The 11070-nt window shown below is 37.7% G+C and overlaps 1 pseudogene; it reads right to left on the reverse strand.

Annotated features, from left to right (window-relative positions):
• Positions 1 to 1742: 1742 nt before the first annotated feature.
• LOC102764164 lies at positions 1743 to 2112 on the reverse strand (annotated as a pseudogene).
• Between the last annotated feature and the right edge of the window lie 8958 nt (positions 2113 to 11070).

An 11070-nucleotide genomic window follows, 5' to 3' on the forward strand; every position in this document is an offset into this window, starting at 1 on the left:
TAATCTCCTAAGAGACCTAAGGGCAAGGTGTTTTCTAATAGGGTGTGTTGACAGTCTTCCAGGCAAATGTGTATGTAGGAAAGATGTCCTCTGCTGTGTGAGGGAATGACTCAACCCAGGAAACTTGAGGTATCTGCCTTCTGAGTTCTATCGCCCGAGTCCTCATTCCTGGCTTCTGCTCTCACAGCTCCAGTACACATCCCTCTGCCAGAGCACAGGGTTGGTGGCTCCACAGGGAATTTTTTGTGTTGGCCCTTTAAGAGGGTGCCTGAATTTTCAGCTGTTACTCCCTGGAAGACAGCACCCTGATGCTTTTCATAGCCAGAGGTTATGTGGGTACCCTCCTCAGTTTTGGTGCTCTCTGCTGGGGGGCCCAGCTTGGGGGTTAGATCCCATAGTTCTCAGTGGCAACCCCCCACAGTTGAGATATCTCTCTGAAGATATCTGTGGGAACACAGCCAGCCCTTTTACGCCTCCACCCCTCCTATCAGTCTCTATGCGGTCTCAACTTTCGGTCCTCAGGTATCAGCATTCTCTCCTGCGAGTTTTCCACTGATTATTCAGGAAGTTTTTCTGTATTTTAGTTGTAATACCATTTTGTTCCTGGGAGCATGTCCATGCAGCATCCACTTACTCTGCTGCCATTTTTAATCCCTCAAGAAATCAGTATTTTAAACATTTTGCTGGTTTTCCTCTTAAGGCCTTTTTTTTGGCCTCAAATTTATTTTAGAATAAATTAATTCAAATATATATATTTATATATAAATATAAAAATAATAAAGATTAAACCAAAGAACTTGTATGTATATATACAAAACCCATGGACATAGACAATAGTGTGGTGAAGGCCTGGGGTAGAGGCAGGGGCAGGGTAGAAGGGCTCAATGGGGAACAAAGGGGGAAACATGTATAATATTTTTAACAATAAAGATATAAGGAAAAAATAATAAATTGGTCAAAGTATATATAGTAAATAATAAAACTCATGAAACACCTTTCATTTTTCATGCTACTTTCTTACATAGCATCCCAATTTGATCATACAGTCAAAGAACTATTGAATGTAATTTACTAATGCAGAAAGAGAATAATAGAGTTTTGGTGACTTATTCAAAGCAACCCAGCTAGTATGATACAGACTTGAAATTAGAGTCCAAGGTTTCTAAAAGCTAGATTTGCCCCCTTCTTCTTTATCCAGAGGTTAGCAAACTGTTTCTGTGAAAGCCATTGTCATGGTTTAAACTGTCTTTTCCCCCAACCCCAATACATTCTGAGGACATCAAGTTAAAATGAAGTCATTAGGGTAGTCCCTAATTAAATTTTCTTATAAGGCAAGATTTGGACACATACATGCACAGGAAAGTGAAGACACAGGGAGATGGCCATCTACCAGCCAAGGAGAACAGACTACAACACATCCTGCCCTCACAGTCATCCAGAAGGAATCAATCCTATGACACATTGATCTCAGACTTCTAGCCTCCAGAACTGTTGAGAAAATAAACTTCTGTTTCTTAAGCCACCCAGCTTGTACTACTTTGTTGTGGTAGCCCTAGTAAACTAATAAGGGCATAAAATAAACATCTTTGGATTAGTGGGCCACTATGGTCTTTGTCGCAACTTCTCAACTCTGTGTTGTAACACAAAAGCAGCCATAAACAACATATAAATGCCTGAGGAGGGATGTGTTCCAATAAAACTTTTTTTCCCCTTCAGTTTATTTGACAATCAGCACTTCTCATTCATGTTAACTGTAGATTTTTGAAAGTGGTGACAGGTCTGTAGGTAACTAATGTATAGAGTTGTTTGGTGAATCTTCATCTTCAATCTGTATTCTAGACACCTGCACCCTGATACAGTGTGGGACATTCCTTATTCCTCTGGCCCAGACAGCTTTGCTGAGCCTGGCGTCAATGTACACATCTGGAGTTCCATCTCCTTCATGGCAAATTTCTGGATCCCTTTGAGTGCTTGAGAGGCACACTTCTTGAAACCCACTCCATGGATGCGCTTGTGAATGTTGATGGTGTATTCTCTGGTCACCACCTCACTGATGGCAGAATGGCCCTCCTCCTTCTCACAACCCTTCTTCGCAGGAGCCATTTTACCAGGCCTCAGAACTTTATTTACAAAGACAATGACATGAGCTGTAGTTTGCTACTGTTGTTCTATACTTCGTTGTTCTCATAAATAAGTGCTAAAGAGGTTGTAGATGGCCAGATTTAAGCTTGGCCAGAAGTCTGAAACACTGCGGGAGAGGGGGGCAAATAATTATCTTTAGATCATTCTTAAGCCTCCTTTCTGAACTACTTTCTATCAGGTTCGAGTGACTATTGAATTTTATATTTTATATTTATCTTCCCTTTGAATCTGAGCTGGCTTAGTGAGTTATTCTGCCCTATGGGAATGCAATAGAAGGGATGCTGTACCAGTGCCAGGCCTAAGCCTTAAGGGGCCTGGAACTTCTGCTTTTACACTCATGGAACTCTGAGGCATCATGTAAAAAGTTCCAGCTACCCTGCTGGAAAGACTATATGGACAGAGAGATAACCTAAGAACCCCCGAATATTCCAGCTATCCAATCATCAGACATGAGTATAACACCATCTTGGATATTCTAGCACTCAGTTGAACTTCTACTGGCTATAATCTTTAGAGCAACCCCAGCTGACACCACATGGAAACAAGAGATTTCTACCCAGCCTGCACAAATGGCAGAAGTATGAGCAAGTAAATGATTGTGGTTTTCAGGCACTGAATCTGGAATGAATTTTTATCTAGTGATGTCTGATATAGACTACATGCTGCTCTTCAGATGCCCAGTATTTCCATTCTTGGACCATGATAGACTTCCCTGGTCAGATAACATGCAGTTTTCCTAATGCCTTCTTGCCTGCATCAAGACTCAATTGCTCCAAAAAAATTTCAGACATGGTAGTAGGTGGCTGATGTTGAAACCAGGGTTACTGTGCGTTAAAGACCTTTAATATAATGCCTTAAGTCTTTTACCTAATTGCCCTGTCAAATTACAAGACTTTTTTAATGAAGATAATGTGGAAATATTTTTATCCTAAAGCATAGTATCAAATTGTGCTTACCAATATCTTACTGTGAAGAGATAAAAAGATAAACCATGATCATGAAGTTATTTAGTCCATTCTCAACCCAATGAAAGTTTTTGTCTCCTTGACCTTCTTGCAGGGGGGCACCCTTCTATATCATTTTTCTTTGCCTTTCCACTTTTTAGAAATCTGAAACATGTTCTAATGCAAGTTCTGTAACTGCATTCCTCGTGCTTATGATGCAGAAATAGGTGATGTGCCACTTATTAAGAAGAAAGTGGGTGGGCTTTTTTCTGAGATAGGAGAAACTATAGACTTGAATCATTTTCTGCATCTGACATCTTTGAACATTTTTGAAGTCAAGAAGCTATGGTCAGAGTGGCCACTTGGATAAGATTACCATTTACATGCCTTAGTACTGACAGATGACCTGTTCTAATGTGCTAATGATGTCTATTTTGAAACCCTGTTGAGGTTCAGCCTGCTACTAGCTGGAAGTAAGAAAAGTTTATTTGTCATCCTTCTCCCATCCTCTACATATTTTGGTCTGATGTCACAATGTAAATCTGGGGCCCTATTTTAGCTATATTAATAGTTGGGTCAGTTGTACATTATGTTTTAACAACATGATCACTACATATACAAGTATTTGTAAAGGGAAGAGCAAGCAGCTTGAACAACTGCTTTACAGACTTTTGGAATAAAGCCCCCTTTTAAATCTGAGAATCCCCTACTTCTATTTCAGGGTTGGTTTGTTGTTAAATCTCTAAAGAGTGTGGACAACATCTTAAAATGACCAACTGACCTGAGCAGGAGCATCTGTGTCATCTGTTTCATAAAGTGGGAATAGACTGAGGCACATTCCATCATAACGACCTGGAACACTTATTTTAAAAGAGAATAAAAAGGCATCTCATTTGACAGGTGACTTTGCAATTCATCGGTTTCCTAACTCTGATTTCTAAATGTCAAACAACCCACTGTACACGCTTATAAGCATCTGTAGAAATAACTACTATAACATGTTCCCAGTGAATAGAGGGAAGACAGTTAATTAACACTCACTGTATAATTTTAATGGAACTTAAATATAGGAGTTCACAAGATAAACATATCTTAGAGAGCCTTTAATTCAAAGACCTGAGAGGACAGGAACTATCAACGTGGTACCCAGAAGAGTATACATCCATTAATTCTTTCTTCCTCCTCCTAGATTCAATTGGGAGTAGTGTTCAGCCGCATTGCTTTTCTTTTTACATGCATAGTTTAAATCACATTTGTACAACTATTATGCTACGTGCAAAAGTGATTCTTGATCTTGATTATTGATGTTTAAATGCTCTTTGGGGAGTGTTTTTAAAACATGCTTTCAATTTGGGTATTGATGTTACTTCTTTGCCATTTTTTTTTCTCTTTGCCATTTTCTGATTGAAGCTGCAGACTTCCTGAGATGAAAAGATATTCCAAATTCTAATCTCTGATTACATTCAAATCAGGGGTTTTTGAAGGTGTGTACTGTCTTCTTCTATAGTTGAACAGGTAGATATATATTAGTAATGGGGAAAACTGTAAATTAGCTTTTCTACTGTTTGCACATTTAATTGACTTGATAAATCTATGTGAAATAGCACATTGCATGGAATCATAGCAAGGTATTTTAGCATATGGGCCACAGTGAGACAGAAGCATGTAGGCTTTGTGTGAAGACTGGCATGAGTTCATTTCTTAGCTCTGCTAAATGGGGCCCAAGATTCCTGAATCCTCTGAGCTCCAGCACAGAAAATCTGGTCCTAAGCCAATTATCTAGTTACATTCTCTAGGACTCAAGATAGATCATCAGCTGCTTCCTATAAAAGTGCCATAGATATTACTGTTTTTATCTCAAATTAAAATTATTTTAATTCTGTAAAACTTACTAGTTTGCCTACAAATTTAGTATTCATTTGTATAAATAAAGTTTCTGATTAGATTAAAATGTATACTAGTACTATTCCAGCACTTCAAATTTACCTTAGTAAAACTTGATGAATCATGTTTTTAGTATTTTCCTGCTCCTGCTTAACAATTCTTAATACCTTGATTGCCTCATACTTGCATGTGGCCCCTGGGTGGAGGTACATTAAAGCCTGGGCAGCATCCCATATTCTGGACTTTTGTTGTTGTTGATCCTCACCCAAGGATAGAGAAAGAGAGAGAGAGAGAAACATGGATGTGAGAGAGAGACATTCATTGGTTGCATCCCACATGTGGGCCTGCAACCAAGACACATGCCCTTGACCAGAATTGAACCTGGAACCCTTCAATCTGTGGCCTCACTAATGCTCTATCCACTGAGCCAAACTAGCAAGGGCCATATTCTGGACTTTTATTTCCTCCACTAAACACCAAACCATCAAGACATGTGTTCTTTGTAAGAGTATTTGTTATTTCATGTCTACTTTTTGACAGGAGAATTTAATGATAGATACCATCCCAGTAAGAAAACATGGCAATGTCATGTTTTCCTTTACTTTATAAGAGTGCACTGTTACTAACAATATTTCGACTATTCCTGAACATCAGTCATCTTTGATGACCAGGCAACATACCTCCCAGTCTTACTGAGAAATCCCCTCTGGGAGGTATGTGTCCAGCTGTTAAGGGGCTTTCTCTCTCCTTGCACAGCCAGTGACTTTGCAGAGCCTGCATGAGGCCTGTTGTGGACATTAGCCTTTATATATATATATATTTTTTTATTGATGTTTTACAGAGAGGAAGGGAGAGAGATAGAGAGTCAGAAACATCGATGAGAGAGAAACATCGATCAGCTGCCTCCTGCACATCTCCTACTGGAGATGTGCCCGCAACCCTGGTACATGCCCTTGACCGGAATCGAACCTGGGACCTTTCAGTCTGCGGGCTGACGCTCTATCCACTGAGCCAAACTGGTTTCAGCAACATTAGCTTGTAATGTGGGTAATAATGATAGTGAATTGTCCACTTGACAATAATATGCATATATTTAAAGGTTAGCCTTTTCAAATAGATAATGACTAGAAGGCAACAAGTTCAGCCAGGACAGGACTATGGACATATGGGATCTCAGAATGAAGTCATCTTCTCTTTCACTAACATTCACAGGTGGTCTGAGTTCATGCCTTCTGGGCCAGTGACCCAGACTGTACAGGCCACTTACACACTGTCATTTCATGACTTCTGCCTTTTCCACGATGGATTAAAACAACAAGGAATCTGAAAAAAAAAAGAAGAAGAAGAAGAAGAAAGAAAGAGAGAGAGAGAGAGAGAGAGAGAGAGAGAGAGAGAGAGACATCAATGTTTCCTCGTACAGAGGTGGTGGCAGAGAGAACAACGGAGCTTAGTAAATGGTGAACAGAACTATACATGTCCCACCAGAAGGCCAGCAGGACTCCAGGGTGTGTCCAGCATGTCTCACTCAGTCCCAATCAGTCAGACCCCAGTAGCAAGCTGCCCTACCAGTCTGAATATCTTGTCCCTGGTGGTCAAAGCATGTCATAGTGAGCCGTTGAGCAAACTTAGTATATCATTTGCATATTATAAGTTGGAAAATGGATGTCTAGTATTGTGAGTCTGTACTCTGTTTTTCAATATTACCATACTACTTAATGTATTATGGCTGTGTGTTGTTATATTCCATGACAATTTATTATTCAAACACACTGTAATATACAGATCATGTGTCATAGAAATGTATACTTAAAACCTATACAATATTAACCAATGTAACCCCAATACACTTAATTAAAAAAATAAAAAAATGAATAAATCATATGGGCACAATTCAAGAAGAGACCAAATTTACTGTTATTCCTATTTTTGAGGAGTAAAATGAGTATCAGATATTTAGGGAATATTGTTTAAATTTACACTATTAATAATGGAAAGAACAGATATTTGAACTCATGTTCTCTGACACTCTGTCCTAAGATTATTCTGTAATTAAACATGACTGAGAATTTTAATTCCTACTTTGTTCATGAAATTTTTTCTAATTAAATCTATCTTTAATCATTCTTGAAAAACTCAATTATTTTTACCTACTTTACAAGTAAAATGGATTTTTAGGAAAAAGAGTAGAGCAACAAATTTACTCGAAAATAAAAAGTTGGGATGATGTCAAACTTTGAACAGGTCTGACTGTGCTCTGAGCACTGGGCATTTTCTGAGGATTGATGACCAGCTAAGAGGAGTTGATGGTCCTTGGCTGAAACTCGGGCCATTAACTCCAACCAGTCATTAATTGCCTGGAAATGTCCTGGGCTGAGGTCATTATTGCTATTATAAACTGAATTAATGCCCTAGGCCCTTAGCCAATAAGATTATTTGAATTATTTTTATTCTCCATTCAATTTATAATTATAAAAATGCACCACAGGCAATCAGACCAGATGATAGATTAATCGCATGCAAAATTACATTTTAAATGAATTGTTTTTCATTCATACAGCTACCCAAAGCATTTAGAGAAGTTGATTTCTCGGTGTTGGCATTTATTGAAGTTGATTTGCTATGCTGCGCCTCTGATCCCTCATCCCTACTTCCTACCACTGGTTCAAATTCAAGTAAATAAGTCATTTGAATGGGATCTACAATTCACGATATGTAGATTCAATTTTTCCAAATTCTGTAAGATTTTTATTTTTTTGGTGTGGAAAAATTGGGATGAGTAAACATGGGGATGGCACAGTAGGCAAGTGTGATGAAACAAGCTATAGCCTAAAGTATGTACACAGTCACAATCATTTAACTTTGCATAGTACTTTGTCATTTTACAGTTCTTTTCACATTCATTATTTAATTGTGCTCTTTGAGTAACACCTGCAGTTAAGCATGACAGACATTATTATTCTATTGTATATGAGAAGATTGAGGTGTAAAGTTAAGTGACTTGCCTTGAGTGTCACTGTTACCGATTGTCAGTGCTATTTTCAATTCAATGTTGCTTCTATAGTGCTCATTACTTCCAAATGTCATTATGTTATTCTGGGATGTTCTTTTAAATTTCCACACTAACAATAACTCAGGACTACTAATAATTACTAGAACAGTTCAAAATGCCATTTTCAAGGCTCTTGAGTTCTTTAGAGGAAGAGTGCTACACAGTTACCAAACAATATAGCATTTTGATTATTTATAATAGGAAATCAATTTGCTGGTTATAGACTCTTAGGGTCTGCTTGATCATTTGCTTCTTTTTCAAGCCATACACATTTGTATTAATCTGCAACATAAGTGGATATATTTTGTATCAACATTATGTTTCTATATTTTATGTGTAAAAAAAATCTTATTCAAAGAAGCCCGCTATGATATAAGTAACTACAATCTCAATGACATGTTATAGTAAGGGAGAACAAAACAAGGAAAATTCTGAAAAGGCATCTTAATGAACAAAGAGAGCATGGGTTTTTATTTCTTATGGATTGACTCAGAAGTTCTTAGGGTATGATATCAGAAACAAAGTGAGCCTCCGGATTGATTGTTTTTTTTTAAAGTGGTGATCAGTGCAAACTAGATGATATTCTGAGATAAAAAGTATTATGCAAGATATATGACATTGTGCAGTTATAATTGTATATAACTAATAAAGGTGGTTGTTCCCAGTCTTGCATATCTCATAGGGGTTATTATTTCTAGTATTAGTCTCTCCTGAACACCCCCTTCTCTAACCAACCACTAACCAGGCTAGAGAGGCAGGTAGAAAAGTCTTTCGTTCCATATCTACATTATCTTCCTAATCTCTAGATAGTAGATTATTTTGGAAACAAAAACAACAGTCTGGGGTTGGGCCAGGGTCCATCCGTTTTCATCCTTTTATCAAATGAGAAATTGTTGGATCATGTGATGTTACATGGCTATGCAGAAGCATTTAAGACTCTGGAAAGTCTACAATCAGCAATTACGAAACTCTCAAGGACTGAGGGCAGAATGATGATTAAAATACAGAGCAAGGAAACTCATCCCAGAGTCCATTTGGATCTACTTTTAAGAGTCAGGTGGACTTTGTCCAGCCGGTATGGCTTGGTGGTTGAGCATGGACCTATAAACCAGGAGAGGTTATGGTTTGATTCCCAGTCAGGGCTCATGCCCAGGTTGCAGGCTCTATCCCCAGGGTGGTGGGGGGGATGGGGGTGGGGTTTTTTTGTTCTGTTTTTCTAAAAAGAGTCAGGTGGACTTATTTTTAGAGATGAATTGTTCTTTTTGCCTGATACTGTGTACCCAAGTGTAACAGAAGTGTTAGTAATGACACAGATACTGCACTGAGAAGCTAATAGAAAATCTAAAGCTATTGCTTCGATCATTACTATTTGGACAAAAAGGTTCAGATTTATTTTGATGTAGTCCCATTTGCTTATTTTCTCTTTCTTTTATGAGCTTCAAGGGCTATGGAAGTATTATTTATAATATTAGCTATGCTTTGGCTTCTTACCACTCTGTCCAATTGTATACATTTCTTACCACTTTTTCCAAGTTTTAAACATCTCTGTAAGAACTGTAGATTGGATGGTGTACATACAAAAGTAAATTAATATTTCCTCTGAGTGACTCTCCAGAGTAGCCTATGTGGCTTCATTTTCTACACTCCTGGGCATGTGCTGCAGAGAGACCTGTTTTACAAGGGGTTGTTTGCTTGTGATAAACAAGCAAAGGATTGGTTCCATATAATAAAATGGTCTATGTCCTAGAGGGCACAGACTATGTGCCATTGTATGAATCATTTAATATGACAGGTGTGCCAATGACCTGTTGGAGGAAGGGAAGAGTCCCTGAAGTTGAGTAATTCCTATCAAGCAGTTAAAGAGTCTCTGAGGAGAAAAAGTTAACTGTGCAGAAAAAAATAAACCCCGAGATTTTTTCTTAACTCGATTGCATTCCTGGTCATTTATGGGCATTGAGGTAATGCTCTTTGCAGAACCACTTTGATCTTCCAGGGTAAGAATCCCTTTGTTTTCTCTCATGACTGGAAGTTAGGGTGCATGATGTGGGGGTCCAGTAGGTACAAGAAGTGGCCAATTGACAGAAAATGACTCTCTTACTAGCATTGGTTGATGACTATAAGTTTATCAGAGGATCAAGTAAATCTGGAAAGTGAGGTAGAATCATTCTATTAATAGCCTTAGCATCTTGAACTCTTGTCTAAAGCATGTTAGGAGTAATTCAAGGGATAGGGCAAAGTATATTATATGTGATTTTTATTGGTGTTTATGTGGGCTTTAATCCTTCCTTTGGTGCTGGTTTCAAAGAATACTGTACATTTTTGGGTAAGGATTGGTTAGGTCAGTCTGAATTTGATAGGTTCAGTCCCTCAAATCTTGCCAGTATTGGTAACATTTTTGGACCATGAGGAGTCTGATGCCTTGCAGAAGTCTTCAAAGTATGTCTGCTTTAAACATATGCTTCCCTTTGAGACTCTCTAAATGATCTATAATGTGATGATAGAGAAGAAAATCCTCTGGAATTTCAAGGAATACTCCTTTAAAAGGACATATAAATTGGCAGTTACATTAACAGAATAAATCTCTTTACCCAGCAAAAGGATTCTCCAAAAAAGGAGACCTACTGAAGACACTTCTTAATTTATTTTAAAGGAAGAATTAAAGGCTCTTTTCAAGTATAGGAAAATGATTCCAAATGGAAACTCATACAGGAGAAATGTAAAGCAACAAACATAATAAATGGGTAAATGTAAGTTTTTACGGAGTTAACAAAACAATGATAACACTGCATACTGTACATCTGGATACTAGTGTACCTCATCAAAAGTTTATCACCAAATACCTCATAAATTTGATGAAATGCTTTGGCTTTTATTTACTAGCACAAGAAGATCCTGCATAATAAATCCCTTTCATAATAAATTTATAACTTTATAGAACAAATTGTGAAAATTGATCCATAAAGGATTAACTATGAATTTTGAAAATATAGTATCATTTACTTGATTTTAGGTAAGAGTTAAAAAAATAACTTGAGTTTGTTAAAATTATAT

This window comes from Myotis davidii, unplaced genomic scaffold (genome assembly GCF_000327345.1).
Source record: "Myotis davidii unplaced genomic scaffold, ASM32734v1 scaffold2439, whole genome shotgun sequence".
Lineage (NCBI taxonomy): Eukaryota > Metazoa > Chordata > Mammalia > Chiroptera > Vespertilionidae > Myotis > Myotis davidii.